Raw genomic sequence first — 11223 nt, forward strand, 5'->3', positions numbered from 1 at the left:
AACATTTGAGTAATACATCCAAAAAGGTAATTTACATATCAATTGACAGAGAAATAGGTACATAAACCTAAGATCGAGACGAAATGAGTAAACCTTTTTTACAAACAAACCCTAAAATAAACCTACCCTAGTAAAAAAACCCTACAAACCCTTTTTAAAACCATACCCTAAAATAAACCCAACCCTAAAACCACCAAAACCAACCCTAAAATAAACGTGACATAGAAATAATTATACTTAACAAACACTAAATACAACCCCAACCAACCCTAAAACACTAGAAACCCTAAAACAACCAACCCTAAAATAAACCAAACCAAGAAACAAAGTGCCATAAGTTAGACCTACTACTTCGTACAAAAAATAGTTGATCAATTAAGTTGTATAAACGAACATTGTCTAGTAATGTTCACTTAAAATAGATATCATAATATTATATTTGGTATCTTTTCAAATAATTTAGTTTCATGTAACCTTTCATTATCTGCTACATTCTTCAAATAAACAGTTGTGTATTTAAGGCCACCGACCCATTACGGTCACGCATCTTAAATAAATACCTTATGCTTCCAACCTAAAAGACTATCTCAAGTTAAATTAAACATAATTTAACATAAAAAAATATTCAAATATGAGAATTGTTGACTGTCGATTTAATTCAATCAATAGATTGGAAGAGGACAAACAATTGTTCAAAGAAGAATATATCGCCAACAAAAAGCGCTCCATGCAAATGGATTTCGATGTTGAATATAGTGTTGAAAGAAACCGGGAACGGTTCACCTATTACCAAAGTCCTCGGCAATGTGGATATTATGAGTACTCATATATTCAATAGGTTGGCCACAACTGATAAGAAGAATGTAGCAGAGGTATGCAAAGCTTGGGCTAAATGATTTCTTCTTGGAGACCATGAACCATCATTTATAAGAGATTACCGTCTGTCCTTACGCCGAGAGGTGAAGTTTGGTATCCTTACTATAAGAAGAGGGACTAATTTAGTCAAGCAATATTGTCTATGCCAGGGGATAAGAGACCCAGTAACAAAAGATTTGTTTCATCTTGACCAAAGGCTTGCCATAATAGAGGATAGGGTTGCAAGAATTTTATCAAGGGTGTATCAAAGAGTTTACTAAATAACTTTCATGGATCCTTTTAATTTCAAGTAGATTCATAGTCTCGTTTCGATTTTAGATGGTCGAATTTGTTATGTTCCTATTTTCAATTCAAAGATTAAGTCTTATCTACCAGTTCGATTTTACGTTTCAAATCCTTGCACTCTTTAATTTACCTTCAAATGTGCTAAATTAAAGTATTTAAAAATTATGCCAATTTCAATTATTTATATAATTTCAATCAAAATACAAAGAATGGTACGCCAACAAATCACCAACTTATTTTTTTATATTTAATAGAGCAATGGTGAAGCAACGGTAATTAAAAAGTAATTTTAAATTAAATTTATATTAATTTAATTTAATTTAATTAATTTCTTTGATGTCATGGTAGTAGAACAGTCACCAACTTAATTATAAATAGTGGGGAGCTAGCACAAAGTAGCCATTCTAAAACATAACTATTCCTCTCTTTCTAAACTATTTCACCTTTTATCTTCTCTCTAAATAAATCAACTAAAATTTTTAGAATGAGAAACCTTAATGAATTGTTAATTGAATCGTTGCTATTTTTAGAAGAACAAGTTTCCAATCTTCGTGAACTCGAGTTCAAAGCAATGAAGGTGGTTGTCGGGGCGATTGAAACTCGTAACGATTGTTATTTAAGGGGCCTTAAGGAAACAGAAAAGGACGCGGATGATTTCATCAAATACGTGTTGGGTACGTATGAAAAATTTAACAATCTTAGAAAAGGGTTTGAAGAGGATATTGACGCTCTAAAGTTCATTATTAATAAGGATTAGGAGACCTTATTTTATTCCTGTTTGATATTTAGTTATATAATTACGTTGTACTTTTTTTTAAGTTTATCCTGGTATTATTTCTAAATTAGTTAACATTGTTGGGTTTTCTCTACTTCTACCTCTTACATTAGGTGTATCATTCATTTGATTTCTATGCAAGTGGCCATTGTTTTTAAGGTAAATGAAATTGGCAATCACCAAGAGTCATAATTTATGAACCAATTTGTCAAAAATAAAAATAAAAACGCAAGTGGCAATTTTTTTTAACTATTCAACGCACGGTTCTCCAAAGGTCATAAATTCAATTATAAATATTAAGTGGTTAACATCATTCTAAAAGAAAACAATTTAAAATAACAATAGTTATCTTTTTCTTCTCACTAAAACTACAAAAGATTTCAAATGGGAAACCTAAGTGGTATGTCAATGGGTTTGATCGCCAATTTGGAAAAAAACATTCAAACGGTACTTGAACAAGAGTTGAGAACGATGAAGATGATTGTTGGTGCGATTTAAACTCGGAACTATTGTTATGTACAGGGCGTTAAGGAGATTGAAAAGGAAGCGGATGATCTCATACAATCCTTGTTTGTTTCTTATGGAAAATGCATCGACCTTAGGAAAGAACTTGAGGATGATCTAAAGGCTTTAAAATCCTTAAATTAGTAAGGATTAAAAGAAGTCCTTAATTAGATATTCATGTATTTAATTTCCAATTAATATCTATGCATGTTTTATTTTTATAATATTATTATGTTGTACTTTTCTTATTTAAGTTTATCTTAATATTACTTCATTTTAGTACTATCATGGTTGGGTTTTCTCTTCTACCCCTTTTATATTTTGTTCGATTTTGAATGTTAACTATGTGACGTCATTTTAATTTCGTACTTGAACAAGAGTTGATAAATAAATATCGGTTTTAAATACTCGGAATTATATTAATTACGTAAGATTTATTAAAATACAATTCATTGTACCGGAAGATTCAAGGACAAGTTGTCATTTCCTATAAACATATTAATTTTAATTCAACTTCCACTTGTTAATTTTAATTTATAATTAAAAATCCTCCTGTGTGGCATATGAAAAGACACGACCCACACTTTATTTATATATATGATACATATATTCAAGAAATCCTAACCACATCTACTACCCAAGCCATTATCTAATTTGATTTGTCTATCAATATTTCAAACCCTAAACCTTTAAAACCTAAACTGAAAACTTCCTTCAAAATAATGGATCGGAACATTACCAAAACATTGATTACAATCGAGTACAACAAATGTTTCATAAATCGCTTAGAGGAAATCGAAAGGAAGAACAACCTATTCCTTGTTAATGTTCAGATCCCACTCAAGGTGGCCAAAGATCGTGGCTTTATGCCGGAGTTGGAGAAGATGCAGGCAGATATTGCATCTGCTTTACGAGACCTCAAACTAGCAAAGGAGGTGAAGATCAAAATCATGGAAGAGAATGCCTCCCTAAGAGCCTCTATTTCTCGTTTAAGTTCTATTTAATTTAGTGGGCATGCATGATGTCACTTATATTAAGTATGTAAATTTTAAATGTGGGTTTTTAATATTTTCCATTTGAATCAGTTTTATTATCATTGATTTTCTTTGGTTTCGATATAACATATGAATATCTATTAATAGTTAAAAATGTGGATTGATTTGATTATTTTGATTTGACTAAACACAACACAAAAAGAATTACAATTGATTTGATTTGATTATGTGTGTCGTGTAAGCAAGCAACGAAACGGCAGAAATCTAGCATGCATGCATGTTGATTTGACTTCCAATTGACAGGATTTAAACACATCATCACTAATAAGAAAAATAAAAAAATTTGTCTTTCTCCCCATTATAAAAGGAAAATGGCACTATTTTACATTCATCTACAAAAATAAAACTACCTTTAGATCTCATATATACTTGTAAGGAGGACTCCAAACTTGTTCACAACTCTTGTGTTACTAATTCATTCATCAAGGTATTTAACCATTCATTCCTTTAAATTAAATCGTTTGTATAGTTTACAATTTTTGCATGTATGCGACAATCAATTTAATAAGTCCTCAATCATAATTATATTTTAATTGAATATAAACGGTTTATGTGATATGAAAGGTTGTTATATTTGTTTCTTTTTACATAACGCTTTAATTTTTTTAATTGAATATAGACGGTTTTAAACATCACTAATTACAAAAATTAAAAAATTGTCTTTCTCCCCATTATAAAAGGAATATGGCAGTATTTTACATTCATCTACAAAAATAAAACTCCCTTTACAACACAAACCCTAGATCTCATATATACTTGTAAGGAGGACTCCAAACTTGTTCACAACTCTTGTTACTAATTGTTTGATCATTCATCAAGGTATTTTAACCATTCTTTCTTTTTTACTGCTCATTTCATCAAGATATTTAACCATTCTTTCTTTTAAATGAAATCGTTTGTATAAGTTTAAAACCGTAAACGATTTTTGCATGTATGTGAGAATCAATTTAATAACTCGTCAATCATAACTATTTTTTGATTGAATATAAACGGTTTATGTCCATATTGGCGATGGGATATGAAAGGTAGTTGTCATCCAATTTTCCTTTTACATAACATTTTATTTTTAATTTAATTAACTAGTATGAATTTCAGATGGTTAGACAGTTCATTCCTATATTAGTACAATACACTATCAATCGCAGAATCAAACTCGCTCGGTTGCGAGAGATTGACACTTAGTTTGCCGATCTAATAGACCGAGCGGAGGTGATAAGGCAGCGGGCAATAAGTAGAGGAATGAAGGACGTGGAGGAAAATATGGAAGCTCTTATACATGAAGTGAAAGCTAATCGTGAACAAGGGGTGATTGAAATCCAGAAAATTGAGTTGGAGCTTCATCAACTTGAACTTCTTGGTTTTTAGTTAGGTTAAATATGGTTTATATAGTACGTATTTTGTAAGGATTAAAAGGTTGGTTTATATTTTCCAATGGATCTATGATTATCAACTACCCATTTTCCTTTTCAAATTCCTGTTATTTTTTTTTTAATTACTATCTTACGTTCTTCGTTAAAAAAATACCCGTAATTTTACCAATGTGTGATGTCTAATTTTAATCCAAAATAAATCCGGCACATGAGGAGAACACGGCCAAGCGAGTAACAAACGCCACAACGAGATCTTATGCTACTACAAATAATTATGCAATTTAACTTGGTAGGACTGACCATTATTCACTTGGGCCATTAATATTCATTTTCCATGTTTCTATGTTAAAAACCAGACCATTAGGAATGTGGCCCTAATAGGGGAAAAGCCCAATCAAAATATAGGTCTTATATAACAATTTGGGCTCATTCTATTTATCAACTAACTTACTTGGGCCTTCGGTAACTAGACCCATTATTACTTCCTCAATTGGGCCATTTTCATCGATTACTTTTCGTCGACCCATTTACTTTCTGAATTGGGCCATTTTCATTCATTCTTTCTCGTCGACCCATTTACTTCCTCAATTAGGCCATTTTCATCTATTCATTTACTTGGGACGTTAGTAAGTAGATGTCATTTGCAATTTGCAAAGTTAACACGTTACAAATTAAATGTTTTTCTTTTTGCAATTGATTCATTTTAAGTTTTTAAAACCTTACAGTAATAATCAAGCATAACAAACCCCAGGCATCAAATTATTTTTGATCGACAACGAATAATGGACAACTATCGTCAAAATACAAATTTAGATCAACAATCAATAACAAATTAAAGCTTCTTCTCTTATTTATTTATTTATTTATTTATGTAGTATTATCACAATACAAATTGATAATAATAATACAAATACAATCCATGAATAATACAATAACCGACGAGCTAACTTTTCTGATTTAGTAGCACGTAACTTCTGAGATTTCAATTTAATATTTTCCGATGTCAATTGCCGTAACCTATCCTCCAAAGAGTTGTTTAGATCAATCAACCTGTTCATGTTCCGATCAACCTCCACGCATTCATCTCATACGAAGTAACCACAATCTTCAGTCTAAAGATGCATTAAAAATTAATTAGAGCAATAAACATAGATATTATACTAATTATATTATTTTGAGCTATAAACATAAATATACCTTCCATAAGGGACAACGATAAAAAAACCTTCCTTTGTTAGGTCCATTTTTCTTCACGAGTTGACGGATTGGAACCAAGTTATGATAACAATGTGAATCGCAAGAACAAGATTGATTAAAACTCATATTTGAAAGATGATGGTGGCAGGGGCGGATCCAGGAATGAGATTTATCTAAGGCTAAATTTCTAGACAATATAAATTTATTGGCTAAAAAAATTCAAACCGTGGCTATTGGCATCCATGTATGAGTTTCGAGTTCAAGGATACTCTGAAAATGAGTTTTTTGTGTATTTTTTTCGCTCTTTAGGCTAAATTAGATAAAATTTATACTTTTTACACAAAAATCGCTTTACTGGATTCCCGAAAATAAAATTTTATGGATCCGCTATAACCGTGACATAATTTTCTATCGAGGGAGGTAGTAACTTTTTTAATTAATTTTGCATGACCGGTATTAAAGATTAGCAAAAAAGAAGGTATCTGGAAAGAAAGTCGGTCATATTCAGTTTTTTAGCAATCAAATATTTTATAATAATAACAATATAACATACTCGGTAGTTAGTTAATTTAAATACAGTATATCTTAAAATATTGTTTCAAAAAATAGAGTTTTGTATGACAAATAAATAATATTGGAAATTGTGAAGAATGGATATTAAAAATTTAGAGTTTTATATGACAAATAAATAATATTGGAATTTATGAAAAATGGACGTTAAAAATTAGGGAAGGTATTCATTATTGTAAGTTACGTAAATCCCTTGATTAGGGTTTGCTATTAGATTATTAGCTATCAATATATTACAAGATACAATAATAAGACCTAAAAAGATGGAAAAAATATAGCTAGCTATGGAAACTAATAACTAAACGATATATACAATCTATCTATCACTAATATTTACTAATAATTATGTCTTGGAATTTGAATCAATGTACAGCTATTAAAAAAAAATTGGACAATCTATCACTAATATTTACTAATAATTATGTCTTGGAATTTGAATCAATGTACAGCTATTAAAAAAAAATTGGACAAAACTTGTGCTAAATGGAGATCGAACCCCTATCTCCTTAGTCAAGGAACAACTCAACTACCATCTGCGCCACACTTTGATCATGTTTTCTCAATGCACTGAATTTTATTTGACAATTCTTCTCGGGCTATAGCCCGAGTAGCCCAAGGCTAGATCCGCCCCTGGATGGTGGTGTCGATACAATTGAAATATAGTATGATATTTTAATAATTAAATATGATTATTAGATTTGGAAACAAAATATACTTATTTTTTTAACGAATTATTAGATTTGGGAAAAAAAAATATACTGATTTTTTTTATGGATTATTAGATTTGGGGAAAAAATATACTGATTTTTTTAAATGAGAGAAACGATTTTTTTTAGTTAGAGAAAGGAGGTTAAAATAAATAAGAACATAAAATAAATATAAGAAACAAAAAATAATTAGTATAGAGATTAGTATAAAAAAATTAGATTAATATTGCTAATGATCTTTGGAAAGTGTAGCAATTAATAGGTTGTCTCTTTTTGAATTTGAAATTCAAAATTTTCAAATTTATCCCTCTAAAAACTCATTTGAAAAAGATTCCATATGGTCCCTACCAAACTCCACTTGGCGTGCTGTCACTGGCCTGTGTACCAAGGCCCTTGTACACCCCGTGTACTTGTAGCCTTTTCGTAAGGGCATGGTATAAACTAATGTATAGAGTTCAGGGTACACCATAAAGTTTCAAAAATGTAGGGGTACACCATAGAAAATCGAAAAAACTTGAGGGTAAGGATTAATATTTGTATATTATTGTTGTAACTGACGCGTGTCGTTAATACAAACTCTTATAGAAGCTCTCTAAAGACAATGCTCGAGAGATTCAAAAGATTTTATGGATTAATACCTAAGTTCAATAATACTCTTATTTATAGTCATGGATCGCCCTCTCTTATGATAATCTTTTGATGTGGGACAATTCAACTATTTATACGTAGTATATTATTCATCATACCTACATTATTTTCAATGTGAGACAAATAATATACTTAGAGCAATAGCAATAGAAGAATGTTATATAAAGTTTTTTTTTTGCTATGTCATATTTTAGTAATTTCAATGTTTAAGAACTTTTGTTTACAATAGATCACATTTATATAAAGTTCTTAAATTGAAAATAGATTATATGTAATTGGCCTTTCACAATTTTCAAAGTCATATTTATTGGTCACCAAATTTCAATATGTAACAAACTAAGTATTTATTTTAGAACTTGCTTCTTTATTTTAAGAACAACTTTTAGTTGCAATAGAGAAACTTTATAATTTAGGGTTCTTATTGAATACCCCAAGAATAAAAACCACTATTGCTATTGCTTTTAAGGGTAATTTGGTTACCATTAAATAACACAAGAATTCATTTTTTCTTAGTATTAATTCCCTACGTGAGATTAGTTTTTAATTTATTTATCAGGTTTTGTGTTAATTTGGTAAAGTATGAATGTTCTTATTAATTTGATTCATGGATTGAATAGGAGGTCGAATTGTGATGCTTATTAATTATTATGCAGTAATTGGAGAAATTATGAGTGTCGGAATTGACGACAATAATCTACAACTTAATTAAAATACTCTCTCCTATATTCACTAATATCTTTCACATTTCTTAATTCGGTAAATTCACTAAAATCTTCCACTTTTTTTATTTGTCTATCATTTGTCTATTATTTGTGGTTAATATAACATGTAACCCCATATTATCTCTTCTACTTTCATTTTCCTCCACATCTTACCACTCCACTAAATATTGGTCCAAAATCGATGTGGAAGATCATATGGAATAGGAGGGAGTATATGCTTAATTAATAAAGTTGGCGGCTACAACTGCTTGGAGGCATCCCGGTAGCAATGACAATGGCAGTGGTGCAGGGTGGTGGCAGCGGTGGTTAGGGGGCTTGTCATTTGTGGTTGTAAAGTGTAAAAAGGTAATAAAGAGTAAGAAAGAAAGAGAGAGAGAGGGGGAGGTAGTTATCGTCTTTTTTATGAAAAACGTCGACGATATTTTGTAATCGGGTTTCTAGTCTATACCTCATTTCACACACACAAAAAAAAGCATTTAATCCGAAGAAAACAAAGATGTACCGGTCCAGCCCAAGAAAACAAATCAGACCGGCCCAGCTGATAGGCAGCCTAAACTGTGCCGAGTAACTTAATAAAGTAGTCGTGTTTGGAAGACTACAAGTCATTTTATATGTAACACTTTCTCTTCTAGCATGCTCTATTTTCAAACTTGTGAGCTAAATTTCTGGTATATATTTCCATCCATAATTAATTTCTTGAATTTGTATCCAATTCAATAATTAATTACTCCCTCCGATTATTTGGAACTGTCCATTTGTTCAAAATTAACCCGGGTCAATTCCAAAGAATGGGAAGGAGTAGTTTACTTGAGAGCCCTTTTATGTTATTTCTATGATTTCCGTCTTGTTTTAATGTCATGGACATAATGTGTTTTTGAATTAAATGAAATCAGTAGTTATTATATATGAGGATAATCGGAGAGGTCTTAGCATATTGATTAAGATGAAGTTTTTGTGATAATAGGTTACGGGTTTGAATCCCCTTCCCCAATAATGTGTATTGGCCTTTCCCTTTATTTGACACAAAAAAAAGGTTACCTGAAAATAAAACCCTAAATTATCTGACTGATTACTCACTTAGTTAAGTTTGCTTTATTGTCTATAGAATTGGTCGTGTGTTGAAATAGTTAGGGATGTGTTGAAATAGACGGTATAGTGCCGTCTTAAAGGAGACTTACCACCCTTAAATAGACTCTTAGGAGCAAGATTGCATACATCCGAATCCTATACCTTGCTAATTGGAAGAACCCCTTACAACTAAATATTATTATACTGTTTTTGTTGATGTGAGCATGTGAGGTAGCCATAAATTGATGCAATTGTCCATAACTCCATACTATTTTTATGGGTTTTTTTGGACATGTGAGACTATGTTGATCAAATCCCTTAACATGGGAGTGCTTAAGGCACTCGGGTAATGTTATGGTTGTATAAAGAATGAAGAACTTAAATGTAAAGACATGAAAGTTTTTTAAAAAAATTGATAGGGAACTATTCTAATTTATTATGCACAATCATCCATGTTTTTCTTGTCAGCATATTGGGCTGAGTACATGACAAAGGGTGGACCAAGTTGTGAAGTTCCAAAGGATGTTATCAGTTGGCTGCCGGAAAATATGTTGTCTCAGATTATGGAATGTTTGCCTCTTCGTGATGCGGCAAGATCGAGCAAGTGTCCTGTCCAAAACCTGGAGGTATACTTGGCTATCACTCCTTTCTGAGGTATACTTGGCTATTATTATATTTGAATCTATCTTGCTAAGGAGTCGTCTAAATCTCGTTTCTTTGTCGTTAACTCTCAATGAAATGGCACAAAATGACTGCATATCCAGATTACATGAGCTGATCCAACTCCTTTCCGAGTCAAGTAAACTAGAAAAACTTTCTGTTGCTGGGTATACTTGTAAGGTATGCTATTGTTTCAATAATTTTGTTTGTCCCGACTCCTTACTCCTGACTAGATTTGGTAAAACTGGTTCCCTTTCTCGGATTTGTTATTGACCTACCTAAAACCACATGACAATGACCCGACCCAAAGGACCAGAAACGACGCACTGTAGTTTACACGCAAGTTTATCACCGTAACAAACTGAAGTGACCCGATAATATACAGTCGAAACAGACAAGTATTTAAAATGACCCAGTCCAAATGAAATTGAAAGTACTAATAAAATACCAGTTTGCCAGATCTAGCCATTACGCCATATCTGGTATGTCAGTGAGCCTCACAATGTGTCCTTGTTTCTGTGTCCACATGAAAGCGTTTGACTTCAGGTGGAGTTGTATCAATGCTAAATGCTTCCATTATTCAAGTACAAATGCTTGAAAATTCTGCAATTATCAAATATTGAGGCCAATGTCTTGAATGAGTTTCGCGTAGTATATGGTTGGAGTTTTCTTAATTTTTTTAAAATTTACAATATGTTTGTATGTAATACATGGTTTGATTTTTCTATTTGGTAATTGGTATGCTAAGCTTTCTCAACCAAGAAATCAGTACGTGATGCATCAAAG

The sequence above is a fragment of the Silene latifolia genome, chromosome 1, assembly GCF_048544455.1.
Source record: "Silene latifolia isolate original U9 population chromosome 1, ASM4854445v1, whole genome shotgun sequence".
Taxonomy (NCBI): domain Eukaryota; kingdom Viridiplantae; phylum Streptophyta; class Magnoliopsida; order Caryophyllales; family Caryophyllaceae; genus Silene; species Silene latifolia.